Here is a 10,695-nt window from a genome sequence, read left to right as displayed (position 1 = left end):
CCAACAGGTGACCTTACAGTGAAATGCTTACTGACAGCCCTAACCAACAGGTGACCTTACAGTGAAATGCCTACTGACAGGCCTTTAACCAACAGGTGACCTTACAGTGAAATGCTTACTGACAGGCCCTAACCAACAGGTGACCTTACTGACAGGCCTTTAACCAACAGGTGACCTTACTGACAGGCCCTAACCAACAGGTGACCTTACAGTGAAATGCTTACTGACAGGCCCTAACCAACAGGTGACCTTACTGACAGGCCTTTAACCAACAGGTGACCTTACTGACAGGCCCTAACCAACAGGTGACCTTACAGTGAAATGCTTACTGACAGGCCCTAACCAACAGGTGACCTTACTGACAGGCCCTAACCAACAGGTGACCTTACAGTGAAATGCTTACTGACAGGCCCTAACCAACAGGTGACCTTACTGTGAAATGCTTACTGACAGAACGTAACCAACAGGTGACCTTACAGTGAAATGCTTACTGACAGGCCCTAACCAACAGGTGACCTTACAGTGAAATGCTTACTGACAGGCCCTAACCAACAGGTGACCTTACTGACAGGCCTTAAACCAACAGGTGACCTTACTGACAGGCCTTTAACCAACAGGTGACCTTACAGTGAAATGCTTACTGACAGGCCTTTAACCAACAGGTGACCTTACAGTGAAATGCTTACTGACAGGCCCTAACCAACAGGTGACCTTACTGTGAAATGCTTACTGACAGGCCCTAACCAACAGGTGACCTTACTGACAGGCCCTAACCAACATGTGACCTTACTGTGAAATGCTTACTGACAGGCCTTTAACCAACAGGTGACCTTACAGTGAAATGCTTACTGACAGGCCCTAACCAACATGTGACCTTACTGACAGGCCTTTAACCAACAGGTGACCTTACTGACAGGCCCTAACCAACAGGTGACCTTACTGACAGGCCTTTAACCAACAGGTGACCTTACTGACAGGCCTTTAACCAACAGGTGACCTTACTGACAGGCCTTTAACCAACAGGTGACCTTACTGACAGGCCTTTAACCAACAGGTGACCTTACTGACAGGCCTTTAACCAACAGGTGACCTTACTGACAGGCCTTTAACCAACAGGTGACCTTACTGACAGGCCTTTAACCAACAGGTGACCTTACTGACAGGCCTTTAACCAACAGGTGACCTTACTGACAGGCCTTTAACCAACAATGCAGAGTTTTTAAAAAGTAAGTAAGAACATGTGCTAAATAAACGAAAGTAAAAATGGTAACACAATAAAATAACAATAACGAGACTATATAGAGGGGGTACCGGTACCAAGTCAATGTTCGGGGGTGCAGGTTAGTTGAGATAATTTAGGTAATATGTACATGTAGGTAGGGGTAAAGGTAGGGGTAATATGTACATGTAGGTAGGGGTAAAGGTAGGGGGTAATATGTACATGTAGGTAGGGGTAATATGTACATGTAGGTAGGGGTAAAGGTAGGGGGTAATATGTACATGTAGGTAGGGGTAAAGGTAGGGGTAATATGTACATGTAGGTAGGGGTAAAGGTAGGGGTAATATGTACTTGTAGGTAGGGGTAAAGGTAGGGGTAATATGTACATGTAGGTAGGGGTAAAATGTACATGTAGGTAGGGGTAAAGGTAGGGGTAATATGTACATGTAGGTAGGGGTAATATGTACATGTAGGTAGGGGTAATATGTACATGTAGGTAGGGGTAAAGGTAGGGGTAATATGTACTTGTAGGTAGGGGTAAAGGTAGGGGTAATATGTACATGTAGGTAGGGGTAAAGGTAGGGGGAATATGTACATGTAGGTAGGGGTAATATGTACATGTAGGTAGGGGTAAAGGTAGGGGGTAATATGTACATGTAGGTAGGGGTAAAGGTAGGGGTAATATGTACTTGTAGGTAGGGGTAAAGGTAGGGGTAATATGTACATGTAGGTAGGGGTAAAGGTAGGGGGTAATATGTACATGTAGGTAGGGGTAATATGTACATGTAGGTAGGGGTAATATGTACATGTAGGTAGGGGTAATATGTACATGTAGGTAGGGGTAATATGTACATGTAGGTAGGGGTAAAGGTAGGGGTAATATGTACATGTAGGTAGGGGTAAAGGTAGGGGTAATATGTACATGTAGGTAGGGGTAATATGTACATGTAGGTAGGGGTAATATGTACATGTAGGTAGGGGTAAAGGTAGGGGTAATATGTACTTGTAGGTAGGGGTAAAGGTAGGGGTAATATGTACATGTAGGTAGGGGTAATATGTACATGTAGGTAGGGGTAATATGTACATGTAGGTAGGGGTAATATGTACATGTAGGTAGGGGTAAAGGTAGGGGTAATATGTACATGTAGGTAGGGGTAATATGTACATGTAGGTAGGGGTAAAGGTAGGGGTAATATGTACTTGTAGGTAGGGGTAAAGGTAGGGATAATATGTACATGTAGGTAGGGGTAATATGTACATGTAGGTAGGGGTAAAGGTAGGGGTAATATGTACTTGTAGGTAGGGGTAAAGGTAGGGGTAATATGTACATGTAGGTAGGGGTAATATGTACATGTAGGTAGGGGTAAAGGTAGGGGTAATATGTACATGTAGGTAGGGGTAAAGGTAGGGGTAATATGTACTTGTAGGTAGGGGTAAAGGTAGGGGTAATATGTACATGTAGGTAGGGGTAAAGGTAGGGGGTAATATGTACATGTAGGTAGGGGTAAAGGTAGGGGTAATATGTACATGTAGGTAGGGGTAAAGGTAGGGGGTAATATGTACATGTAGGTAGGGGTAATATGTACATGTAGGTAGGGGTAAAGGTATGGGTAATATGTACATGTAGGTAGGGGTAAAGGTAGGGGGTAATATGTACATGTAGGTAGGGGTAATATGTACATGTAGGTAGGGGTAAAGGTAGGGGTAATATGTACATGTAGGTAGGGGTAAAGGTAGGGGGTAATATGTACATGTAGGTAGGGGTAATATGTACATGTAGGTAGGGGTAATATGTACATGTAGGTAGGGGTAAAGGTAGGGGTAATATGTACTTGTAGGTAGGGGTAAAGGTAGGGGTAATATGTACATGTAGGTAGGGGTAAAGGTAGGGGGTAATATGTACATGTAGGTAGGGGTAAAGGTAGGGGTAATATGTACATGTAGGTAGGGGTAAAGGTAGGGGGTAATATGTACATGTAGGTAGGGGTAATATGTACATGTAGGTAGGGGTAAAGGTAGGGGTAATATGTACATGTAGGTAGGGGTAAAGGTAGGGGGTAATATGTACATGTAGGTAGGGGTAATATGTACATGTAGGTAGGGGTAATATGTACATGTAGGTAGGGGTAAAGGTAGGGGTAATATGTACATGTAGGTAGGGGTAAAGGTAGGGGTAATATGTACATGTAGGTAGGGGTAATATGTACATGTAGGTAGGGGTAAAGGTAGGGGGTAATATGTACATGTAGGTAGGGGTAATATGTACATGTAGGTAGGGGTAAAGGTAGGGGTAATATGTACATGTAGGTAGGGGTAATATGTACATGTAGGTAGGGGTAAAGGTAGGGGTAATATGTACATGTAGGTAGGCGTAATATGTACATGTAGGTAGGGGTAAAGGTAGGGGGTAATATGTACATGTAGGTAGGGGTAATATGTACATGTAGGTAGGGGTAAAGGTAGGGGGTAATATGTACATGTAGGTAGGGGTAAAGTAACTATGCATAAATAATAAACAGAGGTTACCAGCAGTGTATATGAAGAGCGTGAAGGAATGTGAATGTATGTGTGTGTGTGGCGTCAATATGTGTGTGTGTTGGATTGTCAGTGTAGTGTGTCTGTGTGTGTGTGTGTGTGGCGTTAATATGTGTGTGTGTTGGATTGTCAGTGTAGTGTGTCTGTGTGTGTGTGTGTGTTTATAGAGTCCAGTGAGTTTACATTGAGCCTGTGCAAGAAAGTCAGTGCAAAACAATCACAATAAAATGAAGGGGATCAATGCAAACAAGCTGCTTCTGTCCAGGTCTAAAAGTAGACTGGTACACATTATTAACAATGAGGAGTTGGAAAAGTTATTCTCTTAGAGTTGGCCAGAGATTCTAAAACTTTGGAAAGGCAAGATAACTTCTCTTAGAGTTGGCCAGAGATTCTAAAACTTTGGAAAGGCAAGATAACTTCTCTTAGAGTTGGCCAGAGATTCTAAAACTTTGGAAAGGCAAGATAACTTCTCTTAGAGTTGGCCAGAGATTCTAAAACTTTGGAAAGGCAAGATAACTTCTCTTAGAGTTGGCCAGAGATTCTAAAACTTTGGAAAGGCAAGATAACTTCTCTTAGAGTTGGCCAGAGATTCTAAAACTTTGGAAAGGCAAGATAACTTCTCTTAGAGTTGGCCAGAGATTCTAAAACTTTGGAAAGGCAAGATAACTTCTCTTAGAGTTGGCCAGAGATTCTAAAACTTTGGAAAGGCAAGATAACTTCTCTTAAGCGTTGGCCAGAGATTCTAAAACTTTGGAAAGGCAAGATAACTTGGACGTTCAATCAATCGATCAAATGTTTTGATAGAGCCCTTCAAAAAATATGTTTTAATACAGAAACCCACAGAGAGCAAGCAATGCAGATGTAGAGACATGGTGGCTAGGGAAATATTCCCTAGAAAAGCAGGAACCTAGGAAGAAACCTAGAGAGGAAGCAGGCTCCGAGGGCTGGCCAGTCCTTTTCTGGCTGTGCCGGGTGGAGATAAGAATACAAATAAGAGTGTTCTTCAAGATACAGTACATTGGACGGTAGTTATCTAAGTCAAAAGGATCTCTGTGCCACTTTCCCAGACTTAGAGATAACACCAGAAACAACTGTCAAGTAAAATCATCTAGGTTAATGATTCTGCAATAAGTGGGGCAGAGAGCTGCAGTAAGAAGAGATCAGCAGTTTGAGTTAATTTTATTTTTTACAGGGACAGTGCACATTAATCAACATTTCAGTAAAAGTGTCGGTTTTAGCCAGCCGGCTAATTTTCAACCGCAGTCCCTGGGCAGGTTATTAAAAACAATTACAATATAGACAATCATTGAGCAGTGAGCACACGCAGAGCAACATAGAACAAGAAAGACATAGCATACAGACAGAGCAACATAGAACAAGCACGACATAGCATACAGACAGAGCAACATAGGACAAGCAAGACATAGCATACAGACAGAGCAACATAGGACAAGCAAGACATAGCATACAGACAGAGCAACATAGAACAAGCAAGACATAGCATACAGACAGAGCAACATAGGACAAGCAAGACATAGCATACAGACAGAGCAACATAGGACAAGCAAGACATAGCATACAGACAGAGCAACATAGAACAAGCAAGACATAGCATACAGACAGAGCAACATAGAACAAAAAGCAGCAAGACAAAATTCATAAAAGCAACAAAGTGTTTCCACACCTCACAAGCTACAGACAACAGACAACATGGAAGACGGCAACACACAGCTAGAGATTATGATCACAAATCTGATTGACCTTTAGCCATGTCTTCATGCATTTTGTGAAAGTGTGATATGTGGTGCAGTTATGTGTGTCTGATGGCAGTGTATTCCAGACATGGGAAGCTCTCACAGAGAATGCAGATTTACTAAAGGTGCTTTTCCTTAAGGGAACTATACAGTCACCTCTCATGGCAGACCTTGTGGATCTGCTGCCATATGTTTGGGTTTTCTGTTTAACAAAAATACTGAGTGGAGGGGGAGCCAGGCCATTGAGGATCTTGAATACAAGACATGCGTCGGTGGATTGCACAAGATTTTCCCAACTCAGGAGCTCATGCTTTCTGAGGATGTAACAGTGATGATGGATATTGGGCTTCCTATCAAGCACTTTGAGAGCCTGTTTGTAGACAGACTGAATAGGTCTTAATGTTGTACAGCAAGCCTGGGCCCAACTAGTCAAGCTGTATGTTAAGTGGGGGAGTATCATAGATTTGAAGTACAGTTTTGCTACCTCTGTAGTCAAATAATTTCGTATAAATCGGAAATTAGCTAGGTTGATTTTGGTTATTTGAATGACCTTTTTCACATGCTTTTTAAAAGAGAGGTTGGAATCAAGTATGATACCAAGGTACTTAAACTCAGATACCACCTGGAGATTCTCCCCTGACACATAGACATCTGGTTCAGTAGCATCTGTTGCCCTCTTTGTGAAGAACATGCAAACAGTTTTTGTCACATTGAGACGCAAACACGAATCTCTGAGCCACTTTGTAACCTGGACCATTACAGTAGTGAGTCCTTGTGCATCTTGTTATTTGCTCTTTGCACATATCACTGTATCATCTGCATACATTTGAACTTCAGACCCAGTACAGACAGAAGGCAGATCATTAATGTACAGGCTGAACAAGAGGGGCCCCAGTATTGACCCTTGGGGCACGCCCACATCATAACTAAGAGTGGGCGACAGCTCATTGCTCACTCTGACACACTGAGTTCTGCCTTCAAGTTGTGATTTCATCCATCTCAACGCATCGGGGGAGAAGTTGAACTTGGACAATTTTGTGATGAGAATCTCATGGTTAACAGTATCAAAAGCCTTCCTTAGGTCCAGAAACACAGCCCCAACAACGCCCCCTTTGTCCATCTTGGACTTCACAGTTTCCAGAAGAAAGCAGTTGGCCGTTTCTGTGGAGTGTTTCGCTCTGAAGCCAAACTGCATGGAGTGTAATGTGAAGGGGCTGTTGTTGAGGTCGGCAATCAGTTGTTCTGCTACACACTTTTCAACAACCTTTGACACCACAGGTAGTATACTAATGGGCCTGTAGTTACTCACGTCAGCAGGGTCGCTTGATTTAAAGATGGCCGTTATTATGGCCGACTTCCATACCCTTGGAAACACCCCGAGACCAATAGATGTGTTGGTGACCTTAGTAATGGGGCCAATGAGTGACTCTTTGTAGTTTTTAAGTAAGGTAGAGTCCAGCCCAAACACATCTTTGACTTTAGAGTTCTTTAGTGAGCTAATCACCTTGTTCACCTTTGACTCAGAAACCTCCCTTATATGATGAAGACAGGTTGAGCGTCATTCACTAGCACTGAGCCCAAGAAACCAGTGGAGGGCTTCTGTGTCAGTACCCTGACAGAGTCAATAAAGTAGGAATTGAAGGCTATTGCTATTTCGACTGCATCCTGTGTTAGATTGTTATTCACCATGATTTCTAGTCTTTTTGCAGTGTTACTATGGTCTTTCCCTGTTAACTTTTTTAGATTCTTAAAAATCAGTTTAGAATTTCCCTTTGCTTCATCAATTATGTTAATAAAAAAGTTTGCCTTGGCCTGTCTGATTTCTTTCATCACCTTATTTCTCAACATGGTAAACCTACGTCTGTCATGCTCTAATTTAGATCTTAGGGCTATTTTTAGAGCACAATCTCGTTCTTTCATCAGTTTCCAGATTTCTCCATTTAGCCAAGGAAGAGTTCTCTTTTGGCCAGGTTTGGATTTGATTTCCTTTAGGAAACCATTTATTGTAGTCTGGATTGTGGATAGAAAAACCTGACTATCTATCAGCTTCCACGTCTGTATAGGACAAGAGATCATTCCAGTTAATTCCCTTCATTACATTTTCAAAATAGTTTAATTCACTCTTAGGTATTCTTAGTAGATCCGGCATTCTAACAGTAGAGAGGTTAAACCTGTTCTTAGACAGCTTTCTGGCTATAAGTGTCAGATTATGATCAGACAGCCCAGTAACCATATTGAATGATTTAGTCACTCTCTCTGGTTTATCACTGAACACCAAATCAATCTGTGTTTTAGAGCAACAAGTCACCCTGGTTGGCCTTTTAACTAGCTGTGTAAGGTCAAAGGTATTAGTGATCCGTTTGAGGGTTTTCCTACAAGTCTTGTCTTCATAATTAATGTTAAAATCTCCCATTTAAGATGACCTCTTTCCCAAAATCACATTCCCTAAGCATGTTATTGAGGATCAGGCCCTGTGGATTTTTTAACATAGATTTTTTTCCGCAAGGAACATAGTACATCATATAGATATAAAATGGTTGAAATTAAAATAGAGAACGTGTATCTGGGAGTGCATCGTTCCCTACAGTCTGTTTCGGAGGTGAATAAAGCACTCCCTCTACTGGTAGAACCAGGGATAGACATATATTTCTCAAACGCCTGAAGCACTGCCAGTCAGACGTAGTATCAGTCAATCTTAGCCCAAACTACATTTATTTTCAGTAAATTTCCAGGATTATCCTTTAGTCTTAGTTTGTTTTATATGGAGAATGGTTTTCTGCAACAGTGTTAAATAGAGAAGTAAAACAAGTTAGAGCCTGATCCGAGTCACACCCTCCCAGTCACACAACCCGCAGATCAGAATTTGCTCATTCAAATTCCTAAAATGTTTCTTTGTAAGAATGTGTGGGCGGGACTTAGGTAGTTTAGCATTTCTTATGCGAGAAATGAGACACGGTTCACTGAGCACAATAGCAAAGATTCCAGTGGTGTCACGCCTTGGTCATAGTATTTTGTGTTTTCGTTATATATTTGGTCAGGCCAGGGTGTGACATGGGTTTATTTAGTTGTGTTTTGTATTGGGGTTTTGTAGGCATTGGGATTGCGGCTGTGTAGGGGTGTAGCATAGGTTTGGCTGCCTGAGGCGGTTCTCAATCAGAGTCAGGTGATTCTCGTTGTCTCTGATTGGGAACCATATTTAGGTAGCCGGTGTTTCACTGTGTATTTTGTGGGTGATTGTTCCTGTCTCTGTGTAGTTTCACCAGATAGGCTGTAATAGGTTTTCGCGTTCCGTTTGTTGTTTTGTTTATATATAGTATTTCATGTATCGCTATTCTTCATTAAAAGACATGAGTAACCACCACGCTGCATTTCGGTCCGACTCTCCTTCAACAGACGAACGCCGTTACAAGTGGCAGTATGTTTAGATTTTTAAGCGTGTTTGAGGTTGGGGCGTGTTGGTTTAGTTATCAGCTGAGTTAGGCTGAAAGATATTTGTAATGAGCTAAATCTATCTGATACTGGCATCAACCAATCCAGATTAAAATCAACCAATATTAATAATTCAAATGTAGCATAGTGACTCAGATTTAATCATTCAGATTTAGCATAGTGACTCAGATTTAATCATTCAGATTTAGCATAGTGACTCAGATTTAATCATTCAGATTTAGCATAGTGACTCAGATTTAATCATTCAGATTTAGCATAGTGACTCAGATTTAATCATTCAGATTTAGCATAGTGACTCAGATTTAATCATTCAGATTTAGCATAGTGACTCAGATTTAATCATTCAGATTTAGCATAGTGACTCAGATTTAATCATTCAGATTTAGCATAGTGACTCAGATTTAATCATTCAGATTTAGCATAGTGACTCAGATTTAATCATTCAGATTTAGCATAGTGACTCAGATTTAATCATTCAGATTTAGCATAGTGACTCAGATTTAATCATTCAGATTTAGCATAGTGACTCAGATTTAATCATTCAGATTTAGCATAGTGACTCAGATTTAATCATTCAGATTTAGCATAGTGACTCAGATGTAATCATTCAGATTTAGCATAGTGACTCAGATGTAATCATTCAGATTTAGCATAGTGACTCAGATGTAATCATTCAGATTTAGCATAGTGACTCAGATTTAATCATTCAGATTTAGCATAGTGACTCAGATTTAATCATTCAGATTTAGCATAGTGACTCAGATTTAATCATTCAGATTTAGCATAGTGACTCAGATTTAATCATTCAGATTTAGCATAGTGACTCAGATTTAATCATTCAGATTTAGCATAGTGACTCAGATGTAATCATTCAGATTTAGCATAGTGACTCAGATTTAATCATTCAGATTTAGCATAGTGACTCAGATTTAATCATTCAGATTTAGCATAGTGACTCAGATGTAATCATTCAGATTTAGCATAGTGACTCAGATGTAATCATTCAGATTTAGCATAGCGACTCAGATTTAATCATTCAGATTTAGCATAGTGACTCAGATTTAATCATTCAGATTTAGCATAGTGACTCAGATTTAATCATTCAGATTTAGCATAGTGACTCAGATTTAATCATTCAGATTTAGCATAGTGACTCAGATTTATTAATTCAGATTTAGATCATAAGGTAGAGCCGAGGTGCCAGATCTATAACCCTTATAACCAGTCAGATACACATCAGAATTCAACATAAACTTCTTTAACCAAAATTCCATAATAATCAGAATTTCCGCGTTGGTTTGAGAAGACAGAGGTCCAATAAAATACCTTTTCTAAATCAAACTTGTAGCATTTACATCAATCAGCTCAAAGTCACAGTTGCAGGATTTCAGATCAGACGGAGTCTCGAAAATAACCATGCTATCTATGTTCAGTAGGTAACCCTCTGTTTCAAGATACCATAGAGCCGGCTTGAATTGGTATAGATACAAGATTTCCCAGGACTGTACCTTAAGCCCTATGCCTCAAACGAGGACATGACTTAAAACAAGAGTCAATGAGGGTTACCTGTTGCGGGCCATGACTGAAATCCCGGTACTAATTTCTTAGTTACTGTGTATACTACTTAGTTACTATTTAGACTACGTAGTAGTTACTATGTAGACTATGTAGTAGTTACTATGTAGACTATGTAGTAGTTACTATGTAGACTATGTAGTAGTTAGTATATAGTAGTGA

This window comes from Oncorhynchus kisutch, linkage group LG10, assembly GCF_002021735.2.
Source record: "Oncorhynchus kisutch isolate 150728-3 linkage group LG10, Okis_V2, whole genome shotgun sequence".
Taxonomy (NCBI): domain Eukaryota; kingdom Metazoa; phylum Chordata; class Actinopteri; order Salmoniformes; family Salmonidae; genus Oncorhynchus; species Oncorhynchus kisutch.
Note: the sequence above shows the minus strand (reverse complement) of the source record.